Source organism: Crinia signifera, chromosome 19 (genome assembly GCF_055691185.1).
Source record: "Crinia signifera chromosome 19, ASM5569118v1, whole genome shotgun sequence".
NCBI lineage: Eukaryota > Metazoa > Chordata > Amphibia > Anura > Myobatrachidae > Crinia > Crinia signifera.
Window position 1 is genome coordinate 137,102,099 of NC_139226.1, and position 12,047 is coordinate 137,114,145.

General features: G+C 47.1%; 1 long non-coding RNA gene across 1 annotated transcript in view; it reads right to left on the minus strand.

Moving 5' to 3' along the window:
• The window catches only part of LOC146043063 (uncharacterized), a 23,844-nt gene continuing 11,797 nt past the window's right edge, over nt 1-12,047 (minus strand). The window contains exon 2 of the long non-coding RNA XR_014464108.1: nt 1-343. This is a non-coding gene — a long non-coding RNA (uncharacterized LOC146043063). The remainder of the gene's footprint in view (nt 344-12,047) is intronic.

Consider the following 12,047-nt stretch of genomic DNA (forward strand, 5'->3'; position numbering starts at 1 on the left):
TTTATATTGCATATACTGGTTTATGGAGCAATGTGATCATTTCACAATCAGAACTGCAGTATGACAGATAACTGAGCTCTGGCGCGTTTCGTAAGACACCAACAGACACTGATGTGATGCAACAGTGAGGGGGGGGGGGGGGGTTGGCTCTGGAGCACTGAACAGAAGCTGCTTTCTTCCACCACATGGGCCAGGCCATCAGATGACTTCTTCAGCTGCAGGACAGAAAACATTACACGAAGTCACATGTATCAGTGTAGTTCCCCTGATGGTGAGAGCCGATGTTCTCCTGCCATCGATGTTTTCTGTTCATACTGCCAAAAGCAAATCGTGGAAACATGTTCTGCTGGAAAAATGACGCCAATGAGTTAATGGGAAAATATAGGGCCTGATTCCCAGTTGCACAGAAGTGGTTCCAAAATTCATTGCTCAAGGACCCTTAACACATTACACAGGTGTACGAATTACTTACTGACACATTCCCAGGTTACCCAGCAGGTGCACAGGTGTACTAATTACTTACTGACACATTCCCAGTCCACTCAGCAGGTGCACAGGTGTACGAATTACTTACTGACACATTATTACCCAGCAGGTGCACAGGTGTACTAAGTACTCACTGCCACATTCCCAGGTCACCCAGCAGGTGCACAGGTGTACTAAGTACTCACTGCCACATTCCCAGGTCACCCAGCAGGTGCACTCATTAATCACTGTCACATTTACCAGATTAATAAGCAAGTGCACAGGTGCACTAATTACTTACTGACACATTTCCCAGACAACCCAGTAGGAGCACAGGAGTAGTCATTAATCACTTACATGTTTCCCAGGTTAGGCAATTCGGCAGGTGCAGAGGTGTCATCATCACTCACTGACATATTTTAAAAAGAGTCACAGGTGGAGCTAATCATTTCACTTGTGATCCCGTGAGGAGCAGAGCCGAATTTCCCATTAGGCACGTGAGGCACCGGCCTAGGGGCGGCACATGTTTGGGGGCGGCACTTGGATGCCTGTGATAGTACTGTCAGCCCAAAATGTACCAATAACTGCAAAATATCCACTATACTGTACTATATTCCATCTTAAATAGAGTGTAAATGGATAGGACATGCAGATACTGCCCCTATAAACTGTCCTACTTAGTAAACATTATTGTTGTGCCTAGGGGCGCCCTCATCCCTAAATCCGCCCCTGGTGAGGAGACCTAGAAAACATGTACAGGGGTGGGGTCCTGGGGTGCACACCAATTGAGAGGTGCGACCCTGCGGAGACCTTTCAGTAGAACTGCATACAAAGTCAAAGGTGCAGGTGCACAAATTAAACTCCCAATTTCAAAATTTTTGCAATAAAATTTTGCATTTTTAGCGAGGTTCTTCGCTTAGTTATGGCCATAAGTAACGGCTTGCCCACCGCGACCAGGTGACCTCATTAGTCGGGCAAGTCCCTAACATTTTGCGGGGTACAAATCTAGGGCACAGGGCACCCCAAAAATGGTGCAGCTGAGTGACCCCAGGGCAACACAAGACTGAAAGAAATATATAGTGAAACAAAGTGAGGATAGGTTAGTGAGAGAGGCTGCTAAAAGATAGCAGGGATAAGTAAGTGAGGTAAAAAAATGAGAGATAAAGTAGTGAGAGGTGAAGTAGTGAGAGGTAAAGGTTAGAAATGAATTACATTGAAATAAAACACACAATAGGGATGAAAGTGAAAATGAAAATAAGTGTTAATTTGTGTTGCTCCTGAGGCCAAACCGCCACACCAGTCCAGGGGGGCCCACAACCCAGAAATGCACCCCCCCATCTGATAATCCATTAAACATTTGTGCAGGTCTCACCTTGCTCTGCATGCAGTCTAAGAAATGTCAGGAACCTAATTAAAACCAATATATAGGACAGGTGGGCGTGGGTGCTACCACCAGGCGCAGAAGGGGTCTCTGGCCTTCTAATGTGTATGGAAATACACGGCATTAGATATACAGGGGTGGGGTCCTGGGGTGCACACCAATTGAGAGGTGCGACCCTGCGGAGACCTTTCAGTAGAACTGCATACAAAGTCAAAGGTGCAGGTGCACAAATTAAACTCCCAATTTCAAAATTTTTGCAATAAAATTTTGCATTTTTAGCAAGGTTCTTCGCTTAGTTATGGCCATAAGTAACGGCTTGCCCACCGCGACCAGGTGACCTCATTAGTCGGGCAAGTCCCTAACATTTTGCGGGGTACAAATCTAGGGCACCCCAAAAATGGTGCAGCTGAGTGACCCCAGGGCAACACAAGACTGAAAGAAATATATAGTGAAACAAAGTGAGGATAGGTTAGTGAGAGAGGCTGCTAAAAGATAGCAGGGATAAGTAAGTGAGGTAAAAAAATGAGAGATAAAGTAGTGAGAGGTGAAGTAGTGAGAGGTAAAGGTTAGAAATGAATTACATTGAAATAAAACACACAATAGGGATGAAAGTGAAAATGAAAATAAGTGTTAATTTGTGTTGCTCCTGAGGCCAAACCGCCACACCAGTCCAGGGGGGCCCACAACCCAGAAATGCACCCCCCCATCTGATAATCCATTAAACATTTGTGCAGGTCTCACCTTGCTCTGCATGCAGTCTAAGAAATGTCAGGAACCTAATTAAAACCAATATATAGGACAGGTGGGCGTGGGTGCTACCACCAGGCGCAGAAGGGGTCTCTGGCCTTCTAATGTGTATGGAAATACACGGCATTAGATATACAGGGGTGGGGTCCTGGGGTGCACACCAATTGAGAGGTGCGACCCTGCGGAGACCTTTCAGTAGAACTGCATACAAAGTCAAAGGTGCAGGTGCACAAATTAAACTCCCAATTTCAAAATTTTTGCAATAAAATTTTGCATTTTTAGCAAGGTTCTTCGCTTAGTTATGGCCATAAGTAACGGCTTGCCCACCGCGACCAGGTGACCTCATTAGTCGGGCAAGTCCCTAACATTTTGCGGGGTACAAATCTAGGGCACAGGGCACCCCAAAAATGGTGCAGCTGAGTGACCCCAGGGCAACACAAGACTGAAAGAAATATATAGTGAAACAAAGTGAGGATAGGTTAGTGAGAGAGGCTGCTAAAAGATAGCAGGGATAAGTAAGTGAGGTAAAAAAATGAGAGATAAAGTAGTGAGAGGTGAAGTAGTGAGAGGTAAAGGTTAGAAATGAATTACATTGAAATAAAACACACAATAGGGATGAAAGTGAAAATGAAAATAAGTGTTAATTTGTGTTGCTCCTGAGGCCAAACCGCCACACCAGTCCAGGGGGGCCCACAACCCAGAAATGCACCCCCCCATCTGATAATCCATTAAACATTTGTGCAGGTCTCACCTTGCTCTGCATGCAGTCTAAAGCTGTGTACACACAGCAGCAATTATGTATGAAATTGCTGGCAAAATGGTCGCTCAGCAACCATATTGCCAGTGATTTCATGTTTAGCAGGAGATAAGTTGCCAGGAGCGCGCTCCCGCGGCCAGCCCTTCATGGTCGCTGGTCGCAGGAGCATGCTCCTCCGATTCAGGCTAAAAATCCCTGGTCGCTGGTGCACAAAGCACTGTGCACCAGCTACCAGCGATATCTAGCCTCCAGCGCCGGCCGGGACCCGCCCACCCGCCCTGTCATAAGATCTGTCACAGCCCCTGCTTCCTGCTTCCTCCTCCGTCGTGTCCCAGGCCAGCCCGCGCATACAGCACACTGAGCACAGGAGCTGCAGCGTAAATCTGCCCTCACTGTGCCAGCACCCACCCGCCCCACAGCCGCAGCCAGTAAGTGCCTAGGCTGTAATTAGAGGCATTGGTGTTGGGCAGCATGATTATGTTCATGCTGCCCATCGATGGTGATTTGCACCATCGGTGGGCAGCATGAGCATTACCATGCTGCCCCACACCAATAGTATTTGACATAAAAAAAAATGAAGGGGCATTGGTGTACGGCAGCATGATTATGTTCATGCTGCCCATCGATGGTGATTTGCACCATCGGTGGGCAGCATGAGCATTACCATGCTGCCCCACACCAATAGTATTTGACATAAAAAAAAATGAAGGGGCATTGGTGTACGGCAGCATGATTATGTTCATGCTGCCCATCGATGGTGATTTGCACCATCGGTGGGCAGCATGAGCATTACCATGCTGCCCCACACCAATAGTATTTGACATTAAAAAAAATGAAGGGGCATTGGTGTACGGCAGCATGATTATGTTCATGCTGCCCATCGATGGTGATTTGCACCATCGGTGGGCAGCATGAGCATTACCATGCTGCCCCACACCAATAGTATTTGACATAAAAAAAAATGAAGGGGCATTGGTGTACGGCAGCATGATTATGTTCATGCTGCCCATCGATGGTGATTTGCACCATCGGTGGGCAGCATGAGCATTACCATGCTGCCCCACACCAATAGTATTTGACATAAAAAAAAATGAAGGGGCATTGGTGTACGGCAGCATGATTATGTTCATGCTGCCCATCGATGGTGATTTGCACCATCGGTGGGCAGCATGAGCATTACCATGCTGCCCGACACCAATAGAATGTCAAGGCTGTCTAAAATAAGGGGGCATTGGTGTCGGGCAGCATGATTATGTCCATGCTGCCCATCGATGGTGATTTGCACCATCGGTGGGCAGCATGAGCATTACCATGCTGGCCGACAACAATTTGGCACATCATCCATTTGGAAAAAGTGACCCAGACAGGACAGTGCTGGAATGCATTAGGTAAGTATTATTGGTGTAAAAGGGGTGCTTAATAAAATTATACTTTTCTGGGTGTCCTGTGTCATTATTTGCACATTCTTTTTACACGTGAATTTCGAGACCAAGCGAGCACATTAATGCCCCCCATGCTGGGTCTTGTAGTTCTCCTGTGAAAAGCAATGTTTTTTCCATTTTGAAACACATCAGCCCGGCGTCCAACGGCCTGGGACGCCGGGGACAGCCCCGGGCTTCAGCCCTAGAAGGATGATGCCTGGGGGGGGACCCCTTTATTGGGGGGGTCCCCACTCCCCCAGGTACCCCGTCCAGGGCTGACCAGCCACGGTGCACATGTGATGGCTGGGGGACCTTATGAAAAAAGTGTCCCCCTGCTGTGGCATGACACTGCTGGCTGTTGGAGCTCAGTGTTGGTTCAAAATATGGGGTACACCCAGTTTGAAAATCCCCATGTTTTTGGAACCAGTATCAGCTCAATGAGCGCGGGGCTGGTTATGCTTGGGAGGGGGGACCTCACGCCATTTTTTTCTTAAAATTAACACTTTTTTATGTTTTGAACCATGCACAGATCTCACTGTTCTGTGCATAGTTCAGTCAAATTCACCAGTGTAAACTTGTGGCGTGTACACACGGTACAATCCAGCATGCAATGTTTAAAATATAGTCAACATTTCATTGGGATTGCATGCAGATCGCACCGTTTTTTTACCTTGTGATCCCGATGCGCGCACCCAGGACAGCAGAAATCAAAACCCAGATAAGTGCCGCAATGACTATATAGTGCAGATGTGCACTATATAGTCAAAATCGCATGCATGTTGGGTGCATTGCATTGCGATACGATCTATAGAAGATGCGATCTGATTGCATTGAGATTTAATTGTATGCCGAATAGACCGTGTGTACACACCATTACTGTAATTGTTTTGAGGATATTGGTAATGTTTGTCAAAATTTGCAACCTATATGAAGAGTATACGGTACTTGTTTCCTAGCACGGCACCACCGTCTTTTATCTTATGGCATCAGGTCTATCATATCGGGTTGCATCGCATGCCACCCGATCACATGCGATGCTATACGATCAGACATGATTTTTAATTGTACAGCGACCCTGATGAGTGATAATGCACCCCCATGTTAATGCCACCCCCACTATTAACGGCAATCCGAAGCGTGGCGAGCGGACGCTGATGACTTCACATGTATTTTGCTTGCGCTCGCCACGCTTCAGGCTCGGTGGTTCACTGTGCTCGGCACACTATCTAAAATCCACTCCACGCCGACGTGGATAGTGGGGTTGTGAAAAGGTTGGAGGACGCGTAACTCCGCCGCTCGCCACGCTTCGGGTTGGTGTTGATAGTGGCGGTGGTGTTAACAATGGGGGTGCATTTCACATATTAATTACCCATCAGAGTGAGTGTACAATTAAAAATTGGGTCTGGGGGTCCATTTAACATAGTAAAAAGCCATCAGGGTGCCTTTACAATGTAAAATCGGGTCTCATCGCATCGCATGCCATTGTAATGGCATGCGATGCGAGGCGATGTTAAAATTGTACAGCATTGTACAGAAAACTGGTCAAACCCTCATATCGGGTCAGATCGGGTCCCATCGCATACCTTGCTAATTGTGTACAATCACGGCTCCCACGATGTCGCATCGCATGCGATCGCCTGAGATCGCATGTGATCTGATGCGATGCAATGTAATTTTTCACAGAAATTATGGACATGAGTTGAAATCATGTTAAATGCACCCCAAATGTCATTTTTCACCCTGTACCACCCCCACTATCAACGGCAAACCCGAAGCGTGGCGAGCGCAGCGAGCCCGCGTGGGGACACGGATACCTCGAAGGTATCCGCGTCCCCTCGCGGGGCTCCCTGCGCTTGCCACGCTTTGGGCTCGCTGCGCTCGCCACACTTTCTATTCTCAGCTCCACGCCGACGTGGATAGTGGTGGTATGAAAAGGTCGGAGGACGCGTACCGCCGCCCCTCGCGGCCTCGCTGCGCTCGCCACACTTCGGGTTGCCGTTGATAGTGGGGGTGGTACAGTGTGAAAAATGGAATTTGGGGTGCATTTTACAAGATTTCAAGTCATGTCCATAATTTCTGTGAAAAATTACATTGCATCGCATGCGATCGCATGCGATCGCATGCCACTACATATGGCATGCGATGGGAGCCGTGAAAGTACACAAGTACCCATACCTTAACTAATGGTTATGTGATGGTCCCGATGGGTGCCGTGCTGGAAACAAGTACCGAGTATACTTTTAGAATGTTAACACATCTGGATGGGAATTGAAGTGTGTACATTTTTTACATGTGAAAAAGTGTCATGTTTACGGCAAAATGTGCGTATTAAATAGCAACTCACACCCTATTACATGTGCGAATTTCACTGCTCCTGTCTGTTGGAAATCACAGCTGATTACATGTGATTTAGCTGTTTTTTTTTTTCTTCCTTAAATGCAAGTACACCACTCAATTTTCGCCAACTTGTGTTTTTATCAGTCATGTCTGATCGTGAATTCTGGGCTGGGTTCATTGATATCTACAGACAGAACGAGTGCCTCTGGAGAACCACCAGCAAGGACTTTTGCAACAGGCAAGTACGAAATCTGGCGTATGAACAAATGGTGGATTATGCCAAGGCCCGAAATAGCAATGCCAACATTGAGACGGTAAAGAGGAAGATCCACAACTACCGAACAGTGTTTCTGAGAGAGCACAAGAAATACAAGCAGTCGCAGCGTTCAGGAGCCGGGGCAGACGATGTCCACAAGCCCAAGATCTGGTACTACGACCTGCTCCTCTTTACTCTGGATGTAGACCCTGAGGAGCAATCGCTGCATTCCCAGATGGAGCCATTGCCGGCGGTACAGATGGGTGAGGTGGTCCAAAGGAGTCCATTAGCGGTAAGTACTTATTACATCCATAATTACATTTACATGGAATGCAAATATTAACTTTTTTTTTTCCTCTAGGCTACTTCGTCTGAGGTAGAACTGGACCCCTTGCCCAGCTGTTCCGCCGACCTGAGGGAGAGTTCTACTGTGGAACTGGAATCCCCTCAGCCTCCTCCAAGCACAAGGAGGAGGGTGGCTCCAAGGAGGCCAGCGCCAGTACCAACAGAGATCAAACGACTTTTAAATGTTGCGGAGGAGCTGCTTAAAAAACAGAGGCAGCCGGATGATTTTGACCATTTGGGAAACATTGTGGCCAGCGAGACGCGAAAAATGTCTGTTACCCAACAAGAACATTTTAGGCGCATTCTATTTAGTGTAATGTCGCATGCCGCCAGTAATAAACTGACTGCGCATGATAACTTTACACTAAATACAATGTGCTATCCCCCTACCACGGCAACGAGCGCCGAATTCCCACCACCACCGCCACCCCCTTATGTTCATCCGTCGTTCCTTCCTCCGCTTCCCTATGCTTTTCCGGCGGGTGCCAGCCAACCCCAACCCCTCCCCCAAACCACCAGCTCGTCGAGTGGACCGTTCTCAGCTATGCTGAGTTCAGAAGACACTCCTTTTTGGGACCCCACTTATCAAAATTTTTGATTTTTTTTTTCCAATTTGCGTTTTTTTATATAAACAAAATTTCAAAGTTGTTTGAAAACTGTTGGGACCTGTTCGTAGTCCCAGATCTATGGGCTGTGGACATCTTTTGCCCAAGAGACTGTTTGCTGCCACAAGGCATGTATTTCTCGTGTTATTCAAGAAACACTGTTCGGAAAATGATGCATCTTCTTCTTTGCCGTAATTGAAGTTGGCAGTGCGTTTTCGGGCCGAAGCCTAATCCACCATTTGGAGGATATGCCAGGTTTCGTACTTTATGTTGCTGAAGTACTTGTTGTTTCCAGAGGCACTCTGGTCTTTGTATATTTGAATGAACCCAGCCCAGATTTTCATATAAGTAAAATTTTTGATTTAAAAAAAAAAAGTGTTGTGTCTTTTATTTATTAAGTATGATTAGGTGAAGGTACTGTGTGGGTTCCTGGGAGAAGTTAGTAAGACCCCTTTTACACTGCCTCAAAAACACGGGTCTTCGGCTGGTCAGACCCGGGTCAGAGGCGGTGTGAATGTGACATGCCGTGTCCCTTTACACGGGACTTCTACCCAGGTCCTGACCTGGGTAGAACACGGCCAGGACCTGGGTAGAGGGCAGTGTAAATGTGTACGCCAGGTCATCCGACCCAGCTCCCATTTACATCAATGCAGGAGGTGCAACCTGCAGACCACAGCGTATAGTAGACACACAGTGATAGTAGACACACGACTCTCAAAATCCATGGTCAGTCACGCACAGATTCGTGTACAGGCACTTTGTAAAGGCAAGCCAAATACAAAGCAGAGCAAACTAGCAATGCAACAACGTTCACAGATATAACCTAACTAAACTAGCCACAGAGCATAAATGCAAATAATTAAAATGGCCCCTATACCTTTAATTCCACTCCAGAAGGACTGCCCACAACCCATGTCAATCAAAAAGAAATTTGAATAGAGGGTAAAAAAAAATCTATCCAGAATTGCTAGCAAGTTGAAGGAAAAATCGCTGATCTCTCAGAAAACCTGTACACTGAGCAATATATTGCTGAGCAATATGTTGCTGAGATATATTGCAAGTACACTGAGCAATATATTGCTAAGCAATATATTGCTAGCAATATATTGCTAGCAATATATCTCCCCTGTGTGTACACAGCTTTAGAAATGTCAGGAACCTAATTAAAACCAATATATAGGACAGGTGGGCGTGGGTGCTACCACCAGGCGCAGAAGGGGTCTCTGGCCTTCTAATGTGTATGGAAATACACGGCATTAGATATACAGGGGTGGGGTCCTGGGGTGCACACCAATTGAGAGGTGCGACCCTGCGGAGACCTTTCAGTAGAACTGCATACAAAGTCAAAGGTGCAGGTGCACAAATTAAACTCCCAATTTCAAAATTTTTGCAATAAAATTTTGCATTTTTAGCGAGGTTCTTCGCTTAGTTATGGCCATAAGTAACGGCTTGCCCACCGCGACCAGGTGACCTCATTAGTCGGGCAAGTCCCTAACATTTTGCGGGGTACAAATCTAGGGCACAGGGCACCCCAAAAATGGTGCAGCTGAGTGACCCCAGGGCAACACAAGACTGAAAGAAATATATAGTGAAACAAAGTAAGGATAGGTTAGTGAGAGAGGCTGCTAAAAGATAGCAGGGATAAGTAAGTGAGGTAAAAAAATGAGAGATAAAGTAGTGAGAGGTGAAGTAGTGAGAGGTAAAGGTTAGAAATGAATTACATTGAAATAAAACACACAATAGGGATGAAAGTGAAAATGAAAATAAGTGTTAATTTGTGTTGCTCCTGAGGCCAAACCGCCACACCAGTCCAGGGGGGCCCACAACCCAGAAATGCACCCCCCCATCTGATAATCCATTAAACATTTGTGCAGGTCTCACCTTGCTCTGCATGCAGTCTAAGAAATGTCAGGAACCTAATTAAAACCAATATATAGGACAGGTGGGCGTGGGTGCTACCACCAGGCGCAGAAGGAGTCTCTGGCCTTCTAATGTGTATGGAAATACACGGCATTAGATATACAGGGGTGGGGTCCTGGGGTGCACACCAATTGAGAGGTGCGACCCTGCGGAGACCTTTCAGTAGAACTGCATACAAAGTCAAAGGTGCAGGTGCACAAATTAAACTCCCAATTTCAAAATTTTTGCAATAAAATTTTGCATTTTTAGCGAGGTTCTTCGCTTAGTTATGGCCATAAGTAACGGCTTGCCCACCGCGACCAGGTGACCTCATTAGTCGGGCAAGTCCCTAACATTTTGCGGGGTACAAATCTAGGGCACAGGGCACCCCAAAAATGGTGCAGCTGAGTGACCCCAGGGCAACACAAGACTGAAAGAAATATATAGTGAAACAAAGTGAGGATAGGTTAGTGAGAGAGGCTGCTAAAAGATAGCAGGGATAAGTAAGTGAGGTAAAAAAATGAGAGATAAAGTAGTGAGAGGTGAAGTAGTGAGAGGTAAAGGTTAGAAATGAATTACATTGAAATAAAACACACAATAGGGATGAAAGTGAAAATGAAAATAAGTGTTAATTTGTGTTGCTCCTGAGGCCAAACCGCCACACCAGTCCAGGGGGGCCCACAACCCAGAAATGCACCCCCCCATCTGATAATCCATTAAACATTTGTGCAGGTCTCACCTTGCTCTGCATGCAGTCTAAGAAATGTCAGGAACCTAATTAAAACCAATATATAGGACAGGTGGGCGTGGGTGCTACCACCAGGCGCAGAAGGGGTCTCTGGCCTTCTAATGTGTATGGAAATACACAGCATTAGATATACAGGGGTGGGGTCCTGGGGTGCACACCAATTGAGAGGTGCGACCCTGCGGAGACCTTTCAGTAGAACTGCATACAAAGTCATCTATCTTTTAGCAGCCTCTCTCACTAACCTATCCTCACTTTGTTTCACTATATATTTCTTTCAGTCTTGTGTTGCCCTGGGGTCACTCAGCTGCACCATTTTTGGGGTGCCCTGTGCCCTAGATTTGTACCCCGCAAAATGTTAGGGACTTGCCCGACTAATGAGGTCACCTGGTCGCGGTGGGCAAGCCGTTACTTATGGCCATAACTAAGCGAAGAACCTCGCTAAAAATGCAAAATTTTATTGCAAAAATTTTGAAATTGGGAGTTTAATTTGTGCACCTGCACCTTTGACCTAGAAAACATGGACTGTTTGGCGTCCTAAGGACAGAGTTTGGGAACCACTGTTGTACGAAGGGGCATTTTAGGAGAGGAGGCCGGCCCGTGTGCAGCCTTCTCCGTCCGGACCCCCCTTCTCTGCCCTTCTCAGACCCTTCTTCGCATGTGCAGTTCACCGGAGAAATGGCGTGGCAGACATTTTTATCAGCTGCCGCTGTTGCTGGACTCCAGAGGGTATTTTTTTTTAAAATGGGTGCAGTTTGCACAGCATTGGCCCCTGTGGAGGGGCGCTGGGATTTCCAGGAAGTGCGGCACTGACAGTGACTATGCGGGCGGCTCGGTGCTGATGCTCCTGACTGGGAGGAGAGGCACCGGCAGCGCGATGTGTGTGTGCGCCTCCCTACCTGAGCCGACTACGTGATCAGCCTGTGCGTAAAGCAAGCACGACCCAGGCTGGCGCATGCGCAAAAGGTCCTCACAGACGTTGGGGCTGCACCCGGCTCTATTTTACAAGACTGGCCGCGCTGACAGTGACCTCACCATCAGGTTTGCTGCTGCCCTGCCTCTCTCCAGCCAGCCAGTCCCACAGTGCAG